Source organism: Oncorhynchus clarkii, unplaced genomic scaffold (assembly GCF_045791955.1).
Source record: "Oncorhynchus clarkii lewisi isolate Uvic-CL-2024 unplaced genomic scaffold, UVic_Ocla_1.0 unplaced_contig_8881_pilon_pilon, whole genome shotgun sequence".
NCBI lineage: Eukaryota > Metazoa > Chordata > Actinopteri > Salmoniformes > Salmonidae > Oncorhynchus > Oncorhynchus clarkii.
This window is the reverse complement of record NW_027258309.1, coordinates 6,480-30,000: the sequence shown is the minus strand read 5'-3', so window position 1 is coordinate 30,000 and position 23,521 is coordinate 6,480. Positions and strand designations below refer to the sequence as shown.

General features: G+C 46.5%; 1 long non-coding RNA gene across 1 annotated transcript; it reads left to right on the top strand.

The window, feature by feature from the left end:
• The first annotated feature begins 3,090 nt into the window (after window positions 1-3,090).
• LOC139396600 (uncharacterized) lies at window positions 3,091-22,845 on the top strand. The gene is made up of 4 exons (XR_011630792.1): window positions 3,091-3,155; window positions 17,644-17,736; window positions 18,866-18,943; window positions 22,751-22,845. It is a non-coding gene; the product is annotated as an uncharacterized lncRNA (long non-coding RNA).
• The last annotated feature ends 676 nt before the right edge of the window (window positions 22,846-23,521 follow it).

Sequence of the window (23,521 nt, the reverse complement as noted above, 5' to 3'; positions counted from 1 at the left end):
GATCTGAAGACCTCCCCAACAATGAGTCTGGATCTCAGGACCTCCCCAACAATGAGTCTGGATCTCAGGACCTCCCCAACAATGAGTCTGGATCTGAAGACCTCCCCAACAATGGGGAGGTAACAGAACAGTGACTCATCTCCTCTAGCAGCATCTGGAAGTCCTCACTGTCAATGTGAGGTCAAGTGCTTGTTAACCAGCAGGTCTCAGTCGTATTGTTAACCAGCAGGTCTCAGTCTTATTGTTAACCAGTAGGTCTGTCTTACTGTTAACCAGTAGGTCTGTCTTATTGTTAACCAGTAGGTCAGTCTTATTGTTAACCAGCAGGTCTGTCTTATTGTTAACCAGTAGGTCTCAGTCTTATTGTTAACCAGTAGGTCTGTCTTACTGTTAACCAGCAGGTCTGTCTTATTGTTAACCAGTAGATCTCAGTCTTATTGTTAACCAGTAGGTCTGTCTTATTGTTAACCAGCAGGTCTGTCTTATTGTTAACCAGCAGGTCTCAGTCTTATTGTTAACCAGTAGGTCTGTCTTATTGTTAACCAGCAGGTCTGTCTTATTGTTAACCAGCAGGTCTCAGTCTTATTGTTAACCGGTAGGTCTGTCTTATTGTTAACCAGCAGGTCTCAGTCTTATTGTTAACCAGCAGGTCTGTCTTATTGTTAACCAGTAGGTCTCAGTCTTATTGTTAACCAGCAGGTCAGTCTTATTGTTAACCAGCAGGTCTGTCTTATTGTTAACCAGTAGGTCTCAGTCTTATTGTTAACCAGCAGGTCTCAGTCTTATTGTTAACCAGCAGGTCTGTCTTATTGTTAACCAGCAGGCCAGTCTTATTGTTAACCAGTAGGTCTCAGTCTTATTGTTAACCAGCAGGTCTCAGTCTTATTGTTAACCAGCAGGTCTCAGTCTTATTGTTAACCAGCAGGTCTCAGTCTTATTGTTAACCAGCAGGTCAGTCTTATTGTTAACCAGCAGGTCAGTCTTATTGTTAACCAGTAGGTCTGTCTTATTGTTAACCAGTAGGTCTCAGTCTTATTGTTAACCAGCAGGTCTGTCTTATTGTTAACTAGTAGGTCAGTCTTATTGTTAACCAGTAGGTCTGTCTTATTGTTAACCAGTAGGTCTGTCTTATTGTTAACCAGTAGGTCTCAGTCTTATTGTTAACCAGCAGGTCTGTCTTATTGTTAACTAGTAGGTCAGTCTTATTGTTAACCAGTAGGTCTGTCTTATTGTTAACCAGTAGGTCTCAGTCTTATTGTTAACCAGCAGGTCTGTCTTATTGTTAACCAGCAGGTCTCAGTCTTATTGTTAACCAGCAGGTCAGTCTTATTGTTAACCAGCAGGTCTGTCTTATTGTTAACCAGCAGATTTCAGTATCACCATCCAGTCCCCTTCTTGCCTCGCTACCCAAACTCCTTGCCCACAGACCGTAGTTTCCTCAACAATGAGTCTGGATCTCAGGACCTCCCCAACAATGAGTCTGGATCTGAAGACCTCCCCAACAATGAGTCTGGATCTCAGGACCTCCCCAACAATGAGTCTGGATCTCAGGACCTCCCCAACAATGAATCTGGATCTCAGGACCTCCCCAACAACGAGTCTGGATCTGAGGACCTCCCCAACAATGAGTCTGGATCTGAAGACCTCCCCAACAATGAGTCTGGATCTCAGGACCTCCCTAACAACGAGTCTGGATCTGAGGACCTCCCCAACAATGAGTCTGGATCTGAAGACCTCCCCAACAATGAGTCTGGATCTGAAGACCTCCCCAACAATGAGTCTGGATCTGAAGACCTCCCCAACAATGAGTCTGGATCTGAAGACCTCCCCAACAATGAGTCTGGATCTCAGGACCTCCCCAACAATGAGTCTGGATCTCAGGACCTCCCCAACAATGAGTCTGGATCTGAAGACCTCCCCAACAATGAGTCTGGATCTGAAGACCTCCCCAACAATGAGTCTGGATCTCAGGACCTAGCCAACAATGAGTCTGGATCTGAGGACCTCCCCAACAATGAGTCTGGATCTGAAGACCTCCCCAACAATGAGTCTGGATCTGAAGACCAGAGTCAGGACACACGTGGGTAAAGCGGCATTTTGAAAATGCGTCATTGTCTTTGATACTCTGATTTGATAGAGGTGATTCAATTGCTGATGACTTTGTTTTGTACAACACCCTTCATTATGACATCACAACAAAGGACTTAAACGAAGGGCGTCTCAGACTGAAGTTTGCAGTGAACATGGAGCAAGGGAAGAACCCAGTTGAAATCATCAGGCGACTCCCCTTCAGCTGGTCCTTATAGGGCTGTCAACAAGGTCCCAATTGGCTGTTATAGTGTTAGTGCTATTGGGAAGGATTGTCTATGATTGGCTATTAAAGTATTACAGCTTCTGGCTATACCTCACATTCACACCACCTACACATGTCCTGGCATTTATTCGCACAAGTGAGTCTAGCAGCCAGGGTCAGTGAGAGAACGGAATACAGAGAGACAGCTGCTACTGCTCACTGCACATGGCTGTCAGCGGGGCAGTGGGTCTGTGTCTGAGTAGTAGTGGCTATCACAGTATTACAGCTGGGACAAGAGTAGATGTAACCCCATGTTTATGCCTACCTGCCTTGCATAAGTCTTATGAATCTAGTCACCACGCTAGAGAGAGAGAGAGAGAGAGAGAGAGAGAGAGAGAGAGAGAGAGAGAGAGAGAGAGAGAGAGAGAGAGAGAGAGAGAGAGAGAGAGAGAGAGAGAGAGAGAGAGAGAGAGAGAGAGAGAGAGAGAGAGAGAGAGAGAGAGAGAGAGAGAGAGACCACTGGTTCTGTCTTGGGGGACAGACAGAGAGAGAGAGACATTGTGTGTGTGAGAGAGGGAGAGAGAGAGAAAGGGAGAGAGAGAGACATTCTGTGTGTGAGAGAGGGAGAGAGGGAGAGAGAGAGACATTGTGTGTGTGTGAGAGAGAGAGAGAGACATTGTGTGTGTCTCTGTGTGTGTATAGTATCGTTAAACAATCCTAACGTCAGACTGTAACCAGTTCATCCCAGACTCCTTCCTTCCCTCCTGTTCATTTATCTTGTCATTGTCTTTTCCTCACAGATGAAAGAGAAGACGTTCAAAAGAAGACTTTCTCAAAATGGATAAACTCACAGTTTACTAAGGTACCACACACACACACACCACACACACACACACACACACACACACACACACACACACACACACACACACCCTCACACACACACAGACACAGACACACACACACACACACACACACACACACACACACACACACACACACACACACGTCAGACTGTCTGGCTCTGTTCTTGTTTTGCCAATTCAGAAGGCTGTCCTCCTACCTACCTGTTTTGTCAGGCTGCTGGAGAGAAAATGAACTGACAGCCATGTGTCCCAAATGGCACCCTGCTCCCTTTATAGTACACTACCCCATAGGGATCTGGTCTAAAGTAGTGCACTACCCCATAGGGCTCTGGTCTAAAGTAGTGCACTACCACATAGGGCTCTGGTCTAAAGTAGTGCACTACCCCATAGGGCTCTGGTCTAAAGTAGTGCACTACCCTATAGGGCTCTGGTCTAAAGTAGTGCACTACCCCATAGGGCTCTGGTCTAAAGTAGTGCACTACCCCATAGGGCTCTGGTCTAAAGTAGTGCACTACCCCATAGAGCTCTGGTCTAAAGTAGTGCACTACCCCATAGGGCTCTGGTCTAAAGTGGTGCACTACCCCATAGGGCTCTGGTCTAAAGTAGTGCACTACCCCATAGGGCTCTGGTCTAAAGTAGTGCACTACCCCATAGGTCTCTGGTCTAAAGTAGTGCACTACCCCATAGGGCTCTGGCCTAAAGTAGTGCACTACCCCATAGGACTCTGGTCTAAAGTAGTGCACTACCCCATAGGGCTCTGGCCTAAAGTAGTGCACTACCCCATAGGGCTCTGGCCTAAAGTAGTGCACTACCCCATAGGACTCTGGTCTAAAGTAGTGCACTACCCCATAGGGCTCTGGCCTAAAGTAGTGCACTACCCCATAGGACTCTGGTCTAAAGTAGTGCACTACCCCATAGGGCTCTGGCCTAAAGTAGTGCACTACCCCATAGAGCTCTGGTCTAAAGTAGTGCACTACCACATAGGGCTCTGGCCTAAAGTAGTGCACTACCCCATAGGGCTCTGGCCTAAAGTAGTGCACTACCCCATAGGACTCTGGTCTAAAGTAGTGCACTACCCCATAGGGCTCTGGTCTAAAGTAGTGCACTACCCCATAGGTCTCTGGTCTAAAGTAGTGCACTACCCCATAGGGCTCTGGTCTAAAGTAGTGCACTACCCCATAGGGCTCTGGTCTAAAGTAGTGCACTACCCCATAGGGATCTGGTCTAAAGTAGTGCACTATATTGTTTGAACAAAACAATAGATTTTCATTTCAGTTTCATTTAGTTTCTCCCAGACCACCTAGTAACAATATAGGACTAAGTTATTGTTCTGTTGTGGTTTCTCCCAGACCAGCTAGTAACAATATAGGACTAAGTTATTGTTCTGTTGTGGTTTCTCCCAGACCAGCTAGTAACAATATAGGACTAAGTTATTGTTCTGTTGTGGTTTCTCCCAGACCACCTAGTAACAATATAGGACTATGTTATTGTTCTGTTGTGGTTTCTCCCAGACCACCTAGTAACAATATAGGACTAAGTTATTGTTCTGTTGTGGTTTCTCCCAGACCAGCACAGTTGAAATCAATATGAACTTTTCCAGTAGAACAGAATATAATCGACCTCCACAGGGCAAATTGACCTGCAGACAATAACATCAGCTAAGCCTCAGACCATTCACATTGAGAGACATGTCTAGAATGATTGAAAAGGCAGTGCTTCTCCATGAATGAAGAGTAATTCAATTACGCATCCTGCATCTGAAATGGCACCCTGTTCCCTATTTAGTGCACTACTTTAGACCAGAGTCCTATAGAACCCTGTTCCCTATTTAGTGCACTACTTTAGACCAGAGTCCTATAGAACCCTGTTCCCTATTTAGTGCACTACTTTAGACCAGAGTCCTATAGAACCCTGTTCCCTATTTAGTGCACTACTTTAGACCAGAGTCCTATAGAACCCTGTTCCCTATTTAGTGCACTACTTTAGACCAGAGTCCTATAGAACCCTGTTCCCTATTTAGTGCACTACTTTAGACCAGAGTCCTATAGAACCCTGTTCCCTATTTAGTGCACTACTTTAGACCGGAGTCCTATAGAACCCTGTTCCCTATTTAGTGCACTACTTTAGACCGTGGGGGTGGGTGCACAGGGTCAATAGTAGTGCACTGTATATGAAAGGCATTTGGAACACATTGTTAGATTGAAACTGTTTCTCCCATCCAGGAAGGAAGGTTGTTAGTTGTTCCCCCAAATGGAAGACATTGTTAGATTGAAACTGGTTCCTCCATCCAGGGAGGAAGGTTGTTAGTTGTTCCCCCAAATGGAACACATTGTTAGATTGAAACTGTTTCTCCCATCCAGGGAGGAAGGTTGTTAGTTGTTCCCCCAAATGGAACACATTGTTAGATTGAAACTGGTTCTCCCATCCAGGGAGGAAGGTTGTTAGTTGTTCCCCCAAATGGAACACAGTGTTAGATTGAAACTGGTTCCTCCATCCAGGAAGGAAGGTTGTTAGTTGTTCCCCCAAATGGAACACAGTGTTAGATTGAAACTGGTTCCTCCATCCAGGGAGGAAGGTTGTTAGTTGTTCCCCCAAATGGAACACAGTGTTAGATTGAAACTGGTTCCTCCATCCAGGGAGGAAGGTTGTTAGTTGTTCCCCCAAATGGAACACATTGTTAGATTGAAACTGTTTCTCCCATCCAGGGAGGAAGGTTGTTAGTTGTTCCCCCAAATGGAACACATTGTTAGATTGAAACTGGTTCCTCCATCCAGGAAGGAAGGTTGTTAGTTGTTCCCCCAAATGGAACACATTGTTAGATTGAAACTGGTTCTCCCATCCAGGGAGGAAGGTTGTTAGTTGTTCCCCCAAATGGAAGACATTGTTAGATTGAAACTGGTTCCTCCATCCAGGGAGGAAGGTTGTTAGTTGTTCCCCCAAATGGAAGACTAGTCCCTTTACAGTGTATTACCTCTGACCAGAGCCCATTAACCTAGTGTACTATATATACAGCAGGTAATAGGATTCTATTTTGATGGGGTTCCCCAAGCCATTCTCCTGACCAATCAATGACTAGATAATAGTCATGGTGGAACCATGATGGAGCTGGGATTAGAAGCAGCTGATGGAGCGATGATGATGATGGTGATGATGATGGTGATGATGATGATGATGGTAATGGTGATGATGGTGATGGAGAACTCTTCCTGTAGATTGAGATGTTCTGTGACACAGTGGTTAGTTATTACTGGTGGTTGTCACTGTGAATAGAGTGAGGAGGGTGTTAGGTGTGTATTTGTGCTGGTGTGGGTGCTTACCTTGCTGCCAGTGTGTGTGTGTACGTCTGCCTGTGTGTGTGTGTGTTCTGGTGTTCATGCGTGTGTGTGTACGTCTGCCTGTGTGTGTGTTAACATGTCAGTGACCAGGATGAAATGTCTTCATGTGGATAGTGTGTCTGTTAGTGTGTACCTGTCTGTCTTCATGTGGATAATGTGTCTGTTAGTGTGTATACCTGTCTGTCTTCATGTGGATAGTGTGTCTGTTAGTGTGTGTACCTGTCTGTCTTCATGTGGATAGTGTGTCTGTTAGTGTGTGTACCTGTCTGTCTTCATGTGGATAATGTGTCTGTTAGTGTGTGTACCTGTCTGTCTTCATGTGGATAATGTGTCTGTTAGTGTGTGTACCTGTCTGTCTTCATGTGGATAGTGTGTCTGTTAGTGTGTGCACCTGTCTGTCTTCATGTGGATAGTGTGTCTGTTAGTGTGTGTACCTGTCTGTCTTCATGTGGATAGTGTGTCTGTTAGTGTGTGTACCTGTCTGTCTTCATGTGGATAGTGTGTCTGTTAGTGTGTGTACCTGTCTGGCTTCATGTGGATAGTGTGTCTGTTAGTGTGTGTACCTGTCTGTCTTCATGTGGATAGTGTGTCTGTTAGTGTGTACCTGTCTGTCTTCATGTGGATAGTGTGTCTGTTAGTGTGTGTACCTGTCTGTCTTCATGTGGATAGTGTGTCTGTTAGTGTGTGTACCTGTCTGTCTTCATGTGGATAATGTGTCTGTTAGTGTGTGTACCTGTCTGTCTTCATGTGGATAGTGTGTCTGTTAGTGTGTGTACCTGTCTGTCTTCATGTGGATAATGTGTCTGTTAGTGTGTGTACCTGTCTGTCTTCATGTGGATAATGTGTCTGTTAGTGTGTGTACCTGTCTGTCTTCATGTGGATAGTGTGTCTGTTAGTGTGTGTACCTGTCTGTCTTCATGTGGATAATGTGTCTGTTAGTGTGTGTACCTGTCTGTCTGGATGTGTCTGTCTGGATGTGTGTCTGTCTAGATGTGTGTCTGTCTAGATGTGTGTCTAGATGTCTGTCTGTCTGGATGTGTGTCTGTCTAGATGTGTGTCTAGATGTCTGTCTGCATAGATGTCTGTCTGCATAGATGTCTGTCTGTATAGATGTGGGTCTGTCTAGATGTCTGTCTAGATGTCAGTCTAGATGTCTGTCTAGATGTGTGTCTAGATGTGTGTCTGTCTAGATGTCTGTCTAGATGTGTGTTTGTGTATATGTGTGTCTGTCTAGATGTGTGTCTGTCTAGATGTGTCTGTCTAGATGTCTGTCTAGATGTGTGTCTGTCTAGATGTCTGTGTGTGTGTGTGTGTGTTTATGAGTGTGCGTGTCTATATCAGTGTGTCTGTCTGTATGAGTGTGTATCTCTGTGTGACATCCCTAGCATCCCCCAAAAACCTAGAGAGACACATTCCGTTATTTTCCGACTTGATTAGGGGAGGCTGGAGGTGTGCTGTTACCATGCCGACCAGGGCTCAGGTGTGGTGTGGAGGAATCTATTGAACGGCAGTCTCATCTCCCGCCTGGAGATTAAGGCAGACGGGGGCAGCAGACAGACACACACACAGAGAGGAGAGGAGAGGAGAGGAGAGGAGAGGAGAGGAGAGGAGAGGAGAGGAGAGGAGAGGAGAGGAGAGGAGAGGAGAGGAGAGAGGAGAAAGGGAAGAGGAGAGGAGGAATGAGAGGGAAGGAGGAATAGAGGAGGGAAGAGTTCAGACGAGGGGCAGGAAGAGAGACAGAAGGATGAAAGTGATAATCTGAGAGAATTTGAGACAGGAAACAAGGAGTGAGAGAGGAAAAGAGAAGGAGATAGAATCTGCCACACTCCCACTGTTATCCCCCTGGTAACAAAACCCCTTGAGTGAGTGGGTGTGTGTGTCTGTGTTTATGTATAATGAGAGAACATATGCTTGCATTTGAAATGGACAGAAAAGAGATTGCTGTGTGTGTATAATATAGATTGTGTGTGTGTGCGTGTGTATGTGTGTGTGTGTGTGTGTGTGTGTGTGTGTGTAATATAGATTGCAGTGTGTGTAGGATAGATTGTGGTGTGTGTGTGTGTGTGTAATATAGATTGCAGTGTGTGTGTAATATAGATTGCAGTGTGTGTGTGTGTGTGTGTATAATATAGATTGCAGTGTGTGTGTAATATAGATTGCAGTGTGTGTATGTAATATAGATTGCAGTGTGTGTATGTAATATAGATTGCAGTGTGTGTGTAATATAGATTGCAGTGTGTGTGATATAGATTGCAGTGTGTGTGATATAGATTACAGTGTGTGTGTAATATAGATTGCAGTGTGTGTGTAATATAGATTGCAGTGTGTGTGTAATATAGATTGCAGTGTGTGTGATATAGATTGCAGTGTGTGTGATATAGATTGCAGTGTGTGTGTGTAATATAGATTGCAGTGTGTGTGTGTAATATAGATTGCAGTGTGTGTGTAATATAGATTGCAGTGTGTGTGATATAGATTGCAGTGTGTGTATAATATAGATTGTAGTGTGTGTGTGATATAGATTGCAGTGTGTGTGTAATATAGATTGCAGTGTGTGTATGTAATATAGATTGCAGTGTGTGTGATATAGATTGCAGTGTGTGTAATATAGATTGTAGTGTGTGTGTGATATAGATTGCAGTGTGTGTATAATATAGATTGTAGTGTGTGTGTGATATAGATTGCAGTGTGTGTGTAATATAGATTGCAGTGTGTGTATGTAATATAGATTGCAGTGTGTGTGATATAGATTGCAGTGTGTGTAATATAGATTGTAGTGTGTGTGTGATATAGATTGCAGTGTGTGTGTGATATAGATTGCAGTGTGTGTGTAATATAGATTGCAGTGTGTGTGATATAGATTGCAGTGTGTGTATAATATAGATTGTAGTGTGTGTGTAATATAGATTGCAGTGTGTGTGATATAGATTGCAGTGTGTGTGTGTGTGTGTGTATAATATAGATTGCAGTGTGTGTGTAATATAGATTGCAGTGTGTGTATGTAATATAGATTGCAGTGTGTGTATGTAATACAGATTGCAGTGTGTGTGTAATATAGATTGCAGTGTGTGTGATATAGATTGCAGTGTGTGTGATATAGATTACAGTGTGTGTGTAATATAGATTGCAGTGTGTGTGTAATATAGATTGCAGTGTGTGTGTAATATAGATTGCAGTGTGTGTGATATAGATTGCAGTGTGTGTGATATAGATTGCAGTGTGTGTGTGTAATATAGATTGCAGTGTGTGTGTAATATAGATTGCAGTGTGTGTGTAATATAGATTGCAGTGTGTGTGATATAGATTGCAGTGTGTGTATAATATAGATTGTAGTGTGTGTGTGATATAGATTGCAGTGTGTGTGTAATATAGATTGCAGTGTGTGTATGTAATATAGATTGCAGTGTGTGTGATATAGATTGCAGTGTGTGTAATATAGATTGTAGTGTGTGTGTGATATAGATTGCAGTGTGTGTATAATATAGATTGTAGTGTGTGTGTGATATAGATTGCAGTGTGTGTGTAATATAGATTGCAGTGTGTGTATGTAATATAGATTGATTGCAGTGTGTGTGATATAGATTGCAGTGTGTGTAATATAGATTGTAGTGTGTGTGTGATATAGATTGCAGTGTGTGTGTGATATAGATTGCAGTGTGTGTGTGATATAGATTGCAGTGTGTGTATGTGATATAGATTGCAGTGTGTGTGTGTAATATAGATTGCAGTGTGTGTATGTAATATAGATTGCAGTGTGTGTATGTAATATAGATTGCAGTGTGTGTGTAATATAGATTGCAGTGTGTATGTAATATAGATTGCAGTGTGTATGTATAGATTGCTGTGAGACAGAGAGTGGAAGCAGAGAGAGTGGAAGAGAGAGAGTGGATGACAGAGAGAGTGGAAGACAGAGAGTCGAAGACAGAGAGTGTATGACAGAGAGAGGATGACAGAGAGAGGAAGACAGAGAGTGTATGACAGAGAGTGTATGACAGAGAGTGGATGACAGAGAGAGTGGAAGACAGAGAGTGGATGACAGAGAGAGTGGAAGAGAGAATGGAAGACAGAGAGAGTGGATGACAGAGAGAGTGGAAGACAGAGAGTGGATAGCAGAGAGAGTGTAAGACAGAGAGTGTAAGACAGAGAGTGTAAGACAGAGAGGGGAAGAGAGAGAGAGGGGAAGAGAGAGAGAGTGGAAGAGAGAGAGTGGATGACAGAGAGAGTGGATGACAGAGAGAGTGGAAGACAGAGAGTGGAAGCCAGAGAGTGGATGACAAAGAGAGTGGAAGACAGAGAGAGTGGAAGCCAGAGAGTGGATGACAGAGAGAGTGGATGACAGAGAGAGTGGATGACAGAGAGAGTGGAAGCCAGAGAGTGGATGACAGAGAGAGTGTAAGACAGAGAGTGGATGACAGAGAGAGTGTAAGACAGAGAGTGGAAGCAGAGAGAAAGGGACAGAGAGAGAGAGTGGAAGACAGAGAGTGAAAGACAGAGAGTGGATGACAGAGAGAGTGGAAGACAGAGAGTGGAAGACAGAGAGTGTATGACAGAGAGTGGATGACAGAGAGAGTGGATGACAGAGAGAGTGGAAGACAGAGAGAGTGGAAGAGAGAGAGAGTGGAAGACAGAGAGAGTGGATGACAGAGAGAGTGGAAGCCAGAGAGTGGATGACAGAGAGAGTGGATGACAGAGAGAGTGGAAGACAGAGATTGGATGACAGAGAGTGGATGACAGAGAGAGTGGAAGACAGAGAGAGTGGAAGACAGAGAGAGTGGATGACAGAGAGAGTGGAAGACAGAGAGTGGATGACAGAGAGTGGATGACAGAGAGAGTGGAAGGCAGAGTGGAAGACAGAGAGTGGAGGACAGAGAGAGTGGATGACAGAGAGAGTGGATGACAGAGAGAGGAAGACAGAGAGTGGATGACAGAGAGAGTGTAAGACAGAGAGTGGATGAGAGAGAGAGTGGAATCCAGAGAGTGGAAGCCAGAGAGAGTGGAAGACAGAGAGTGGAAGACAGAGAGTGGATGACAGAGAGAGTGGAAGACAGAGAGAGTGGAAGACAGAGAGAGTGGATGACAGAGAGAGTGGAAGACAGAGAGTGGATGACAGAGAGAGTGGATGACAGAGAGAGTGGATGACAGAGAGTGGATGACAGAGAGTGGATGACAGAGAGTGGATGACAGAGAGTGTAAGACAGAGAGAGTGGAAGACAGAGAGTGGATGACAGAGAGTGGAAGACAGAGAGAGTGGAAGACAGAGAGAGGAAGACAGAGAGTGGATGACAGAGAGTGGATGACAGAGAGTGGAAGACAGAGAGAGTGGAAGACAGAGAGAGTGGAAGACTGAGAGAGTAGAAGCCAGAGAGAGTGGAAGACAGAGAGTGGATGACAGAGAGTGGATGACAGAGAGTGGATGACAGAGAGAGTGGAAGGCAGAGAGTGGATGACAGAGAGAGTGGATGACAGAGAGAGTGGAAGACAGAGAGAGTGGATGACAGAGAGAGTGGAAGACAGAGAGAGTGGAAGACAGAGAGTGGATGACAGAGAGTGGATGACAGAGAGTGGATGACAGAGAGTGGATGACAGAGAGAGGGGATGACAGAGAGTGGAAGACAGAGAGAGTGGAAGACAGAGAGTGGATGACAGAGAGTGGATGACAGAGAGAGGGGATGACAGAGAGTGGAAGACAGCGAGTGGAAGACAGCGAGTGGAAGACAAAGAGTGGATGAGAGAGAGTGGATGACAGAGAGTGGATGACAGAGAGTGGATGACAGAGAGTGTAAGACAGAGAGAGTGGAAGACAGAGAGAGTGGAAGACAGAGAGTGGATGACAGAGAGTGGAAGACAGAGAGTGGAAGACAGAGAGAGTGGAAGACAGAGAGAGGAAGACAGAGATTGGTTGACAGAGAGTGGATGACAGAGAGTGGATGACAGAGAGTGGTTGACAGAGAGAGTGGATGACAGAGAGAGTGGAAGACAGAGAGAGTGGAAGACAGAGAGAGTGGAAGACAGAGAGAGTGGAAGACAGAGAGAGTGGAAGACAGAAAGTGGATGACAAAGAGAGTGGAAGACAGAGAGTGGATGACAAGAGAGAGTGGAAGACAGAGAGTGGATGACAGAGAGAGAGAAAGAGAGAAAACATGGTGTCCATTCTCTCCAAACCTCATTAACAGTCCCCTCCCACTCTCCCTGTTTTTGTCAGAGTTCAGATGTGGCAATAGGCTCATCTTTTCTAAGGAAATCAATTCGCCGCCCCCAAGGCATTGTGGTCTGTCTGGAGACCGAGGCCTTTATTGAGTCACTGGAAGAGGCATGGGGCGACACACACACACACACACACACACACACACACACACACACACACACACACACACACACACACACACTAGGGGGCAGGAAGGGGTCGGGCTCAAAGGGGTAAAGCCAGCGTGCCAACCCAAGGGCACGGCCGTGGACAGACTGCCTAGAGATAATACTAACATAAAAAACAGACTGGAAGAGAGGGAGGGAGGGAAGTAGAAAGGGAGGGAGGGAGAGAGGTGGAGAGGGAGGGAGGGAGGGAGGGAGGGAGGGAGGGAGGGAGGGAGGGAGGGAGGGAGGGAGGGAGGGAGAAAGGTAGGGAGAAAGGTAGGGAGAAAGGTAGGGAGAAAGGTAGGGAGGGATAGATGTGGGGAGGGAGGGAGGGAGGGAGGGAGGGAGGGAGGGAGGGAGGGAGGGAGGGAGGGGCAGAGCGGGGAGGGAGGGAGCCACACTACTGCAAAGGGTTAAAGCCAGTGTCCCAACCCAAGGGCATGGCCGTGGACAGTGGACAGCCTCCCCAGAGATAATCCTAACATAAACAAACAGACTGGGAGGGAGGGAGAGATGTGGAGAGGCAGAGGAGGGAGGGGGGCAGAGGAGAAAGGGAGGGAGAGAGAGAGGGGGAGAGACAGAGGAGGGAGGGAGAGAGAGACGGGGAGAGGCAGAGGAGGGAGGGAGGGAGAGAGGGAGGGAGGTAGAGAGAGAGGGAGAGGCAAAGGAGGGAGGTAGAGAGAGAGGGACAGGTAGAGGAGGGAGGGAGAGAGAGAGGGGGAGAGGCAGAGGAGGGAGGGAGAGAGAGAGGGGGAGAGGCAGAGGAGGGAGGGAGGGAGTTAGAGAGAGAGGGAGAGGCAGAGGAGGGAGGGAGAGAGAGAGGGGGAGAGGCAGAGGAGGGAGGGAGGGAGTTAGAGAGAGAGGGAGAGGCAGAGGAGGGAGGTAGAGAGAGAGGGGGAGAGGCAGAGGAGGGAGGGAGTTAGAGAGAGAGAGGGGGAGAGGCAGAGGAGGGAGGGAGGGAGACGGGGAGAGGCAGAGGAGGGAGGGATGTGGAGAGGCGGCAAGATGGATCGAGACAGACAGACAGACAGACAGACAGACAGGCAGACAGACAGGCAGAGCCACGAAGAGAACTGTGAACTGTAGAATTGAACAGCGCTAGCCTGAAATCCACACTGAATCAGTCAGATTCGCTGCTGTTTCAGACAGTGAAGTAATATTCAGTTTGGATCTGATTCCAAACCAGAGCAGAAACATAGATTTGGCAGTTTTAGCAGACATGATAAGTACAGATGTATAATCTTAATTTGATCTCTCTTTTGTTGCTGAGAATTTTACTGCATCGCAGGGAATGCAGATGAGCTTTGTGATTTACATACATTTACTGGAAACCTACACCAACACACGGTCATATTAACAGCCTCACCTCCATCAAGCAACATTATGGACTAAACATTCAAATCCTGTTGCTGCAGGATTATTTAGCTGTGGCAATACAGGTCCCTACATCTGTAGCAGTGTAGAGAATAGGCATGGAGATGAGGGAACACTTATATTCATGACATCACAGCATACATCCCAAATGGCACCCTATTCCCTATATAGTGCACTACTTTTGACCAGGGCCCATAGCACTGTAGTCAAAAGTAGTGCACTATATAGGGAAGAGGATGCTATTTAGGAGACATACGTACTTTACCCTCTGGAATACTTGTGAAATGAAAGATGATTTTGCTGGAAAAACACGATGTTTCTGTCTTTTCATTTTGATTTGCGTTGCATAAAACAACGACCTGGAAGTTATTATGAAGTCTGCAGCAGAAGACATTTATCACAGAGCAGGACTTCAGAGGTCAACCTGCCCCTGTATAGATACCACCAGTACACCCTTCATACTAGATTAGATAACTGACTGTAGCTACATCTTCTCTCAGTGTTAGTGTTGGAGATATGTCTCTCTGTGTTAGTGTTGGAGATATGTCTCTATGGGTTAGTGTTGGAGATATGTCTCTCAGTGTTAGTATTGGAGATATGTCTCTCTGTGTTAGTATTGGAGATATGTCTCTCAGTGTCAGTATTGGAGATATGTCTCTCAGTGTTAGTATTGGAGATATGTCTCTATGGGTTAGTGTTGGAGATATGTCTCTATGGGTTAGTGTTGGAGATATGTCTCTCTGTGTTAGTATTGGAGATATGTCTCTATGGGTTAGTGTTGGAGATATGTCTCTATGGGTTAGTGTTGGAGATATGTCTCTCTGTGTTAGTATTGGAGATATGTCTCTCAGTGTTAGTATTGGAGATATGTCTCTCTGTGTTAGTGTTGGAGATATGTCTCTCTGTGTTAGTGTTGGAGATATGTCTCTATGGGTTAGTGTTGGAGATATGTCTCTCTGTGTTAGTATTGGAGATATGTCTCTCAGTGTTAGTGTTGGAGATATGTCTCTCAGTGTTAGTATTGGAGATATGTCTCTCAGTGTTAGTATTGGAGATATGTCTCTCAGTGTTAGTGTTGGAGATATGTCTCTCTGTGTTAGTATTGGAGATTTGTCTCTCTGTGTTAGTATTGGAGATATGTCTCTCTGTGTTAGTGTTGGAGATATGTCTCTCTGTGTTAGTATTGGAGATATGTCTTTCAGTGTTAGTATTGCAGATTTGTCTCTCTGTGTTAGTATTGGAGATATGTCTCTCAGTGTCAGTATTGGAGATATGTCTCTCAGTGTTAGTATTGGAGATATGTCTCTCAGTGTTAGTGTTGGAGATATGTCTCTCTGTGTTAGTGTTGGAGATATGTCTCTCAGTGTTAGTATTGGAGATTTGTCTCTCTGTGTTAGTATTGGAGATATGTCTCTCAGTGTTAGTATTGGAGATATGTCTCTCAGTGTTAGTGTTGGAGATATGTCTCTCTGTGTTAGTATTGGAGATATGTCTCTCAGTGTTAGTATTGGAGATATGTCTCTCAGTGTTAGTGTTGGAGATATGTCTCTCTGTGTTAGTGTTGGAGATATGTCTCTCTGTGTTAGTGTTGGAGATATGTCTCTCAGTGTTAGTATTGGAGATTTGTCTCTCTGTGTTAGTATTGGAGATATGTCTCTCTGTGTTAGTGTTGGAGATATGTCTCTCTGTGTTAGTATTGGAGATATGTCTTTCAGTGTTAGTATTGGAGATTTGTCTCTCTGTGTTAGTATTGGAGATATGTCTCTCAGTGTCAGTATTGGAGATATGTCTCTCAGTGTTAGTATTGGAGATATGTCTCTCAGTGTTAGTGTTGGAGATATGTCTCTCTGTGTTAGTGTTGGAGATATGTCTCTCAGTGTTAGTATTGGAGATTTGTCTCTCTGTGTTAGTATTGGAGATATGTCTCTCAGTGTTAGTATTGGAGATATGTCTCTCAGTGTTAGTGTTGGAGATATGTCTCTCTGTGTTAGTGTTGGAGATATGTCTCTCAGTGTTAGTATTGGAGATTTGTATCTCTGTGTTAGTGTTGGAGATATGTCTCTCTGTGTTAGTGTTGGAGATATGTCTCTCTGTGTTAGTATTGGAGATATGTCTTTCAGTGTTAGTATTGGAGATTTGTCTCTCTGTGTTAGTATTGGAGATATGTCTCTCAGTGTCAGTATTGGAGATATGTCTCTCAGTGTTAGTATTGGAGATATGTCTCTCAGTGTTAGTATTGGAGCTATGTTTCTCAGTGTTAGTATTGGAGATATGTCTCTCAGTGTCAGTATTGGAGATATGTGTCTCAGGGTTAGTATTGGAGATATGTCTTCTCTCAGTGTTAGTATTGGAGATATGTCTTCTCTCAGTGTTAGTATTGGAGATATGTCTTCTCTCAGTGTTAGTATTGGAGATATGTCTCTCTGTGTCAGTATTGGAGATATGTCTCTCTGTGTCTGTATTGGAGATGTGTCTCTCTGGGTCAGTATTGGAGATATGTCTCTCAGTGTTAGTATTGGAGATATGTCTCTCTGTGTTAGTATTGGAGATATGTCTCTCTGTGTCAGTATTGGAGATTTGTCTCTCTGTGTCATTGTTGGAAATATGTCTTCTCTCAGTGTTAGTATTGGAGATATGTCTCTGTGTTATTATCGGATATATATCTCTCTGTGTTAGTATTGAAGATATGTCTCTCAGTGTTAGTATTGGAGATGTGTCTTCTCTCAGTGTTAGTATTGGAGTCATGTCTCTCTGTGTCAGTTTGGAGATATGTCTTCTCTCTGTGTTAGTATTGGAGCTATGTCTCTCTGTGTCAGTTTGGAGATATGTCTTCTCTCTGTGTTAGTATTGGAGCTATGTCTCTCTGTGCCAGTTTGGAGATATGTCTTCTCTCTGTGTTAGTATTGGAGCTATGTCTCTCTGTGTCAGTTTGGAGATATGTCTTCTCAGTGTTAGTATTGGAGATTTGTCTCTCTGTGTCAGTTTGGAGATATGTCTTCTCTCTGTGTTAGTATTGGAGCTATGTCTCTCAGTGTTAGTATTGGAGATACGTCTCTCTGTGTTAGTATTGGAGCTATGTCTCTCAGTGTTAGTATTGGAGATATGTCTTCTCTCAGTGTTAGTATTGGAGCTATGTCTCTCAGTGTTAGTATTGGAGATACGTCTCTCTGTGTTAGTATTGGAGCTATGTCTCTCAGTGTTAGTATTGGAGATACGTCTCTCTGTGTTAGTATTGGAGATATGTCTGTCGGAGTGTCATGATGGGTTGACCTTGCTCAAAGGCACACCGACAGGATATTATGGTACCTAGGGTCTGAAACCAGAAAAACCAGCACATCTCCCATTTTGTCTTGCTCTGCTCAGGATTTGAACTGACATCGTTCCTGTGTATCCTGTAGTGATGTGTTGTGCCCTGTTTCCTCAGGCAGGGAAGCCCCCCATCCAGGACCTCTTCACCGACCTGTGTGATGGCCGTCGCCTGCTGGAGCTGCTGGAGGGACTGGCAGGTCACGAGCTGGTCAGTAATGTCATCATTATCCTCCTGGACTTACCATCCTCCTAACCCCATTCATCTCCTCACCTCCTTATCCTCCTAGCCCCATGTATCTCCCTCACCTCATCACCTCACCTCCTTATCCTCCTAGCCCCATGTATCTCCCTTACCTCCTCATCTCCTCACCTCCTTATCCTCCTAGCCCCATGTATCTCCCTCACCACCTCACCTCCTTATCCTCCTAGCCCCATGTATCTCCCTCACCTCACCACCTCACCTCCTTATCCTCCTAGCCCCATGTATCTCCCTCACTTCCTCATCACCTCACCTCCTTATCCTCCTAGCCCCATGTATCTCCCTCACCTCCTCAACTCCTCACCTCCTTATCCTCCTAGCCCCATGTATCTCCCTCACCTCCTCATCTCCTCACCTCCTTATCCTCCTAGCCCCATGTATCTCCCTCACCTCCTCATCTCCTCACCTCCTTATCCTCCTAGCCCCATGTATCTCCCTCACCTCCTCATCACCTCACCTCCTTATCCTCCTAGCCCCATGTATCTCCCTCACCTCATCACCTCACCTCCTTATCCTCCTAGCCCCATGTATCTCCCTCACCACCTCACCTCCTTATCCTCCTAGCGCCATGTATCTCCCTCACCTCACCACCTCACCTCCTTATCCTCCTAGCCCCATGTATCTCCCTCACCTCCTCATCTCCTCACCTCCTTATCCTCCTAGCCCCATGTATCTCCCTCATCTCCTCACCTCCTTATCCTCCTAGCCCCATGTATCTCCATCTCCTCACTTCCTTATCCTCTTGACCCCACTTATCTCCTCGCCTCCTCGCCTCCTTGCCTCCTAACCCCACTTATCTCCTCAACTACTCACTTATCTCCTCACCTATTATACCAACCTGTTGTCTTTCTCCTTGCATTTCTTCTCCTCCTCCTCTACCTTTGTCCTAAACTTTATACAATAGCTTTTATTGTAATATAAACCTCTTTCAGCAATGGCCCTGAGCAAAGTCTTTAATATCATGTTCAGTAAATAAAGCCTCTGTGTGTTCTGAAGGATCTCTTCTCTTCTGTGTGTGTGTGTGTATGTGTGTGTGTGTGTGTGTGTGTGTGTGTGTGTGTGTGTTCTGAGTCTGCAGGTGAAGGAGAGAGGATTCACGCGCGTCCACTCACTAAACAATGTCAATAGAGCGCTGCAGATCCTACAGAAGAACAATGTACGTATTAGTGAACAGATCACACACTGAGGAGGAGGAGGAGAGGGACGAGGAAGAGAGGAGGAAGAGAAAGAGAGGAAGAGAGGAGGGGGAGGAAGAGAGGGAGAGAAAGAGAGGAAGAGAGGAGGAGGAGAAGTAAGAGAGAAGGGGGAGAAAGAGAGGAAGAGAGGAAGAGGAGAAGGACGAGAGGAAGGGGAGGAAGAGAGGAGGAGGAGAAGGAAGAGAGGAAGGGGAGGAAGAGAGGAAGAGGAGAAGGAAGAGAGGAAGGGGAGGAAGAGAGGAGGGGGAGGAAGAGAGGAGGGAGAGGAAGAGAGGAGGGGAGGAAGAGGAGAAGGAAGAGAGAAGGGGATGAAGAGAGGAGGAGAGGAGGAGGAGGAGGAGGAAGAGAGGAGGAGGAGAAGAGAGAAGGGGGAGGAGGAAGACAGGAGGAGGAGAAGAGAGAAGGGGGAGGAAGAGAGGAAGAGAGGAAGGGGAGGAAGAGAGGAGGAGGAGAAGGAAGAGATGAAGGGGAGGAAGAGAGGAGGAGGAGAAGGAAGAGAGGAGGGGGAGGAAGAGAGGAGGGGGAGGAAGAGAGGAAGAGAGGAGGAGGAGAAGGAAGAGAGAAGGGGGAGAAAGAGAGGAAGGGGAGGAAGAGAAGAGGGGGAGATGGAAGGGGAGGAAGAGAGGAGGGGGAGGAAGAGAGGAGGGAGAGAAAGAGAGGAGGAGAAGGATGAGAGGAGGGGGGAAGAGAGGAGGAGGAGAAGGAAGAGAGGAAGGGGAGGAAGAGAGGAGGGGTAGGATGAGAGGAGGAGGGGGAAGAAGAGAGGAGGGGGAGATATGAGGGGGAGGAAGAGAAAAGGAGGAGGAAGAGAGGATGGGGAGGAAGAAAGGAAGAGAGGAGGAGGAAGAGAGGAAGGGGAGGAAGAGGAAGAGTGAGAAGATGAGAAGGAGAGGAGGATAGTATCTCTTCTGTTATATTAGGGATATATGACTGCATGTCTATGTAAGCGAATGTAAACAATAGTGTTCAGTATAGTGTGTAGATACAGTATGTTAATGCAGGAGTTTACATCAGTCAAATTCTGGAGGTGGTAGAGCTGAAAGTAAACAGTAGATTAGATTAATCTTGGCTCATGCTTTCTCTCTCTCTGTTTCTCTTTCTCACTCTCTCTCTCTCTGTCTCTCTCTCTGTCTCTCTCTCTTTCTCTCTCTGTTTCTCTTTTTCTCTCCCTGTTTCTCTCTCTCTCTCTCTCTGTCTCTCTCTCTGTCTCTCTCTCTTTCTCTCTCTGTTTCTCTTTTTCTCTCCCTGTTTCTCTCTCTCTCTCTCTCTGTCTCTCTCTCTGTCTCTCTCTCTTTCTCTCTCCCTGTTTCTCTCTCTCTCTGTCTCTCTCTCTTTCTCTCTGTTTCTCTTTCTCTCTCCCTGTTTCTCTCTCTCTCTCTCTCTCTCTCTCTCTCTCTGTCTCTGTCTCTCTCTCTGTCTCTCTCTCTTTCTCTCTCTTTCTCGGTTGCAAACTCGGGTATAACTCTTTGTCTGCCTCTATCTTTTTCTCTTTCTCTTTTGAATCCCGTCCCCTCTCCCTATATCTCCCCCCTGTATATCCCTCTATCTCTCCCCTGTATATCCCTCTCTCTCTCCCCTGTATATCCCTCTATCTCCCCCTGTATATCCCTCTATCTCCCCCTGTATATCCCTCTATCTCTCCCCTGTATATCCCTCTATCTCTCCCCTGTATATCCCTCTATCTCCCCCCTGTATATCCCTCTATCTCCCCCCTGTATATCCCTCTATCTCTCCCCCCTGTATATCCCTCTATCTCTCCCCCCTGTATATCCCTCTATATCTCCCCCTGTATATCCCTCTATCTCTCCCCTGTATATCCCTCTATCTCTCCCCTGTATCTCCCTCTATATCTCCCCCTGTATATCCCTCTATCTCTCCCCTGTATCTCCCTCTCTCTCCCCCTGTATATCCCTCTATCGCTCCCCTGTATCTCCCTCTATATCTCCCCCTGTATATCCCTCTATCTCTCCCCTGTATCTCCCTCTATATCTCCCCCTGTATATCCTCTATCTCTCCCCATGTATATCCCTCTATATCTCCCCCTGTATATCCCTCTATCTCTCCCCTGTATCTCCCTCTATATCTCCCCCTGTATATCCCTCTATCTCTCCCCTGTATCTCCCTCTATATCTCCCCCTGTATATCCCTATATCTCTCCCCCTGTATATCCCTCTATCTCCCCCCTGTATATCCCGCTATCTCTCCCCTGTATATCCCTCTATCTCTCCCCTGTATATCCCTCTATCTCTCCCCTGTATCTCCCTCTATCTCCCCCTGTATATCCCTCTATCTCTCCCCTGTATATCCCTCTATCTCCCCCTGTATCTCCCTCTATCTCTCCCTGTATATCCCTCTATCTCTCCCTGTATATCCCTCTATCTCTCCCTGTATATCCCTCTATCTCTCCCTGTATCTCCCTCTATCTCTCCCCTGTATATCCCTCTATCTCTCCCCCTGTATATCCCTCTATCTCTCCCCTGTATCTCCCTCTATATCTCCCCCTGTATATCCCTCTCTCTCCCCTTGTATATCCCTCTATATCTCCCCCTGTATATCCCTCTATCTCTCCCCTGTATCTCCCTCTATATCTCCCCCTGTATCTCCCTCTATCTCTCCCCTGTATATCCCTCTATCTCTCCCCCCTGTATATCCCTCTATCTCTCCCCATGTATATCCCTCTATCTCTCCCCCTGTATATCCCTCTCTCTCCCCCTGTATATCCCTTTATATCTCCCCCTGTATATCCCTCTATCTCTCCCCTGTATATCCCTCTATCTCCCCCTGTATCTCCCTCTATCTCTCCCTGTATATCCCTCTATCTCTCCCTGTATCTCCCTCTATCTCTCCCCTGTATATCCCTCTATCTCTCCCCTGTATCTCCCTCTATATCTCCCCCTGTATATCCCTCTATCTCCCCCCTGTATATCCCTCTATCTCTCCCCCCTGTATATCCCTCTATCTCTCCCCCTGTATATCCCTCTATCTCTCCCCTGTATATCCCTCTATCTCTCCCCTGTATCTCCCCCCTGTATATCCCTCTATCTCTCCACTGTATCTCCCTCTATCTCCCCCTGTATATCCCTCTATCTCTCCCCTGTATATCCCTCTATCTCCCCTGTATCTCCCTCTATCTCCCCCTGTATATCCCTCTATCTCTCCCCTGTATATCCCTCTATCTCCCCCTGTATCTCCCTCTATCTCTCCCTCCCTGTATCTCCCTCCATTTCTCCCTCCCTCCATCTCTCCCTCCCTGTATCTCCCTCCCTCCCTGTATCTCTATCTCTCCCTCCCTGTATCTCTATCTCTCCCTCCCTGTATCCCTCTCCCTAGCTGTATCTCCCTCCATTTCTCCCTCCCTCCATCTCTCCCTCCCTGTATCTCCCAATACCTCTCCCTCCCTCCATCTCTCCCTCCCTGTATCTCCCTCCCTCCCTGTATATCTCCCTCCCTATATCTCCCTCCCTGTATATCTCCCTCCCCGTATATCTCCCTCCCTATATCTCCCTCCCTGTATCTCTCCCTGTCTCTCCCGCCCTCTATATCTCCCTCCCTGTATATCTCTCTCCCTGTATATCTCCATCTATCTCTCCCTGTATATCTCCCTCTATATCTCCCGCCCTGTATATCTCCCTCCCTGTATATCTCCCTCTATATCTCCCTCCCTGTATATCTCTCTCCCTGTATATCTCCCTGTATATCTCCCTCCCTATATATCTCTCTCCCTGTATATCTCCCTCTATCTCTCCCTCCCCGTATCTTCTCTGCAGGTTGAACTGGTGAATATAGGAGGAGCCGACATTGTTGATGGGAATCATAAACTGATTCTTGGACTCATTTGGAGCATAATTCTCCACTGGCAGGTCAGTTTAGTCCCCCTGTGTGTTGACCAGTAGGTGTATTGCAGATCAGTCCATCCTCCCTCATCCTCATCTCCCCTCTCTCTCCCCCTCTCCTCATCACCCCTCTCTCCCCCTCTCTCTCCCCCTCTCCTCATCACCCCCCTCTCTCCCCATCACCCCTTTCCTCATCTCCCCTCTCTCTCCCCATCACCCCTCATCACCCCTCTCTCTCCCCCTCACCCCTCATCACACCTCTCTCTCCCCATCACCCCTCTCTCTCCCCCTCACCCCTCTCCTCATCTCCCCTCTCTCTCCCCCTCTCCTCATCACCCCTCTCTCTCCCCATCACCCCTCATCACCCCTCTCTCTCCCCCTCACCCCTCATCCTCATCTCCCCTCTCTCTCCCCCTCTCCTCATCACCCCTCTCTCTCCCCCTCTCCTCATCACCCCTCTCTCTCCCCATCACCCCTCATCACCCTCTATCTCCCCCTCACCCCTCTCCTCATCACCCCTCTCTCTCCCCATCACCCCTCATCACCCCTCTCTCTCCGCCTCACCCCTCTCCTCATCTCCCCTCTCTCCCCCTCTCCTCATCACCCCTCTCTCTCCCCATCACCCCTCTCTCTCCCCCTCACACCTCTCCTCATCACCCCTCTCTCTCCCCCTCACACCTCTCCTCATCACCCCTCTCTCTCCCC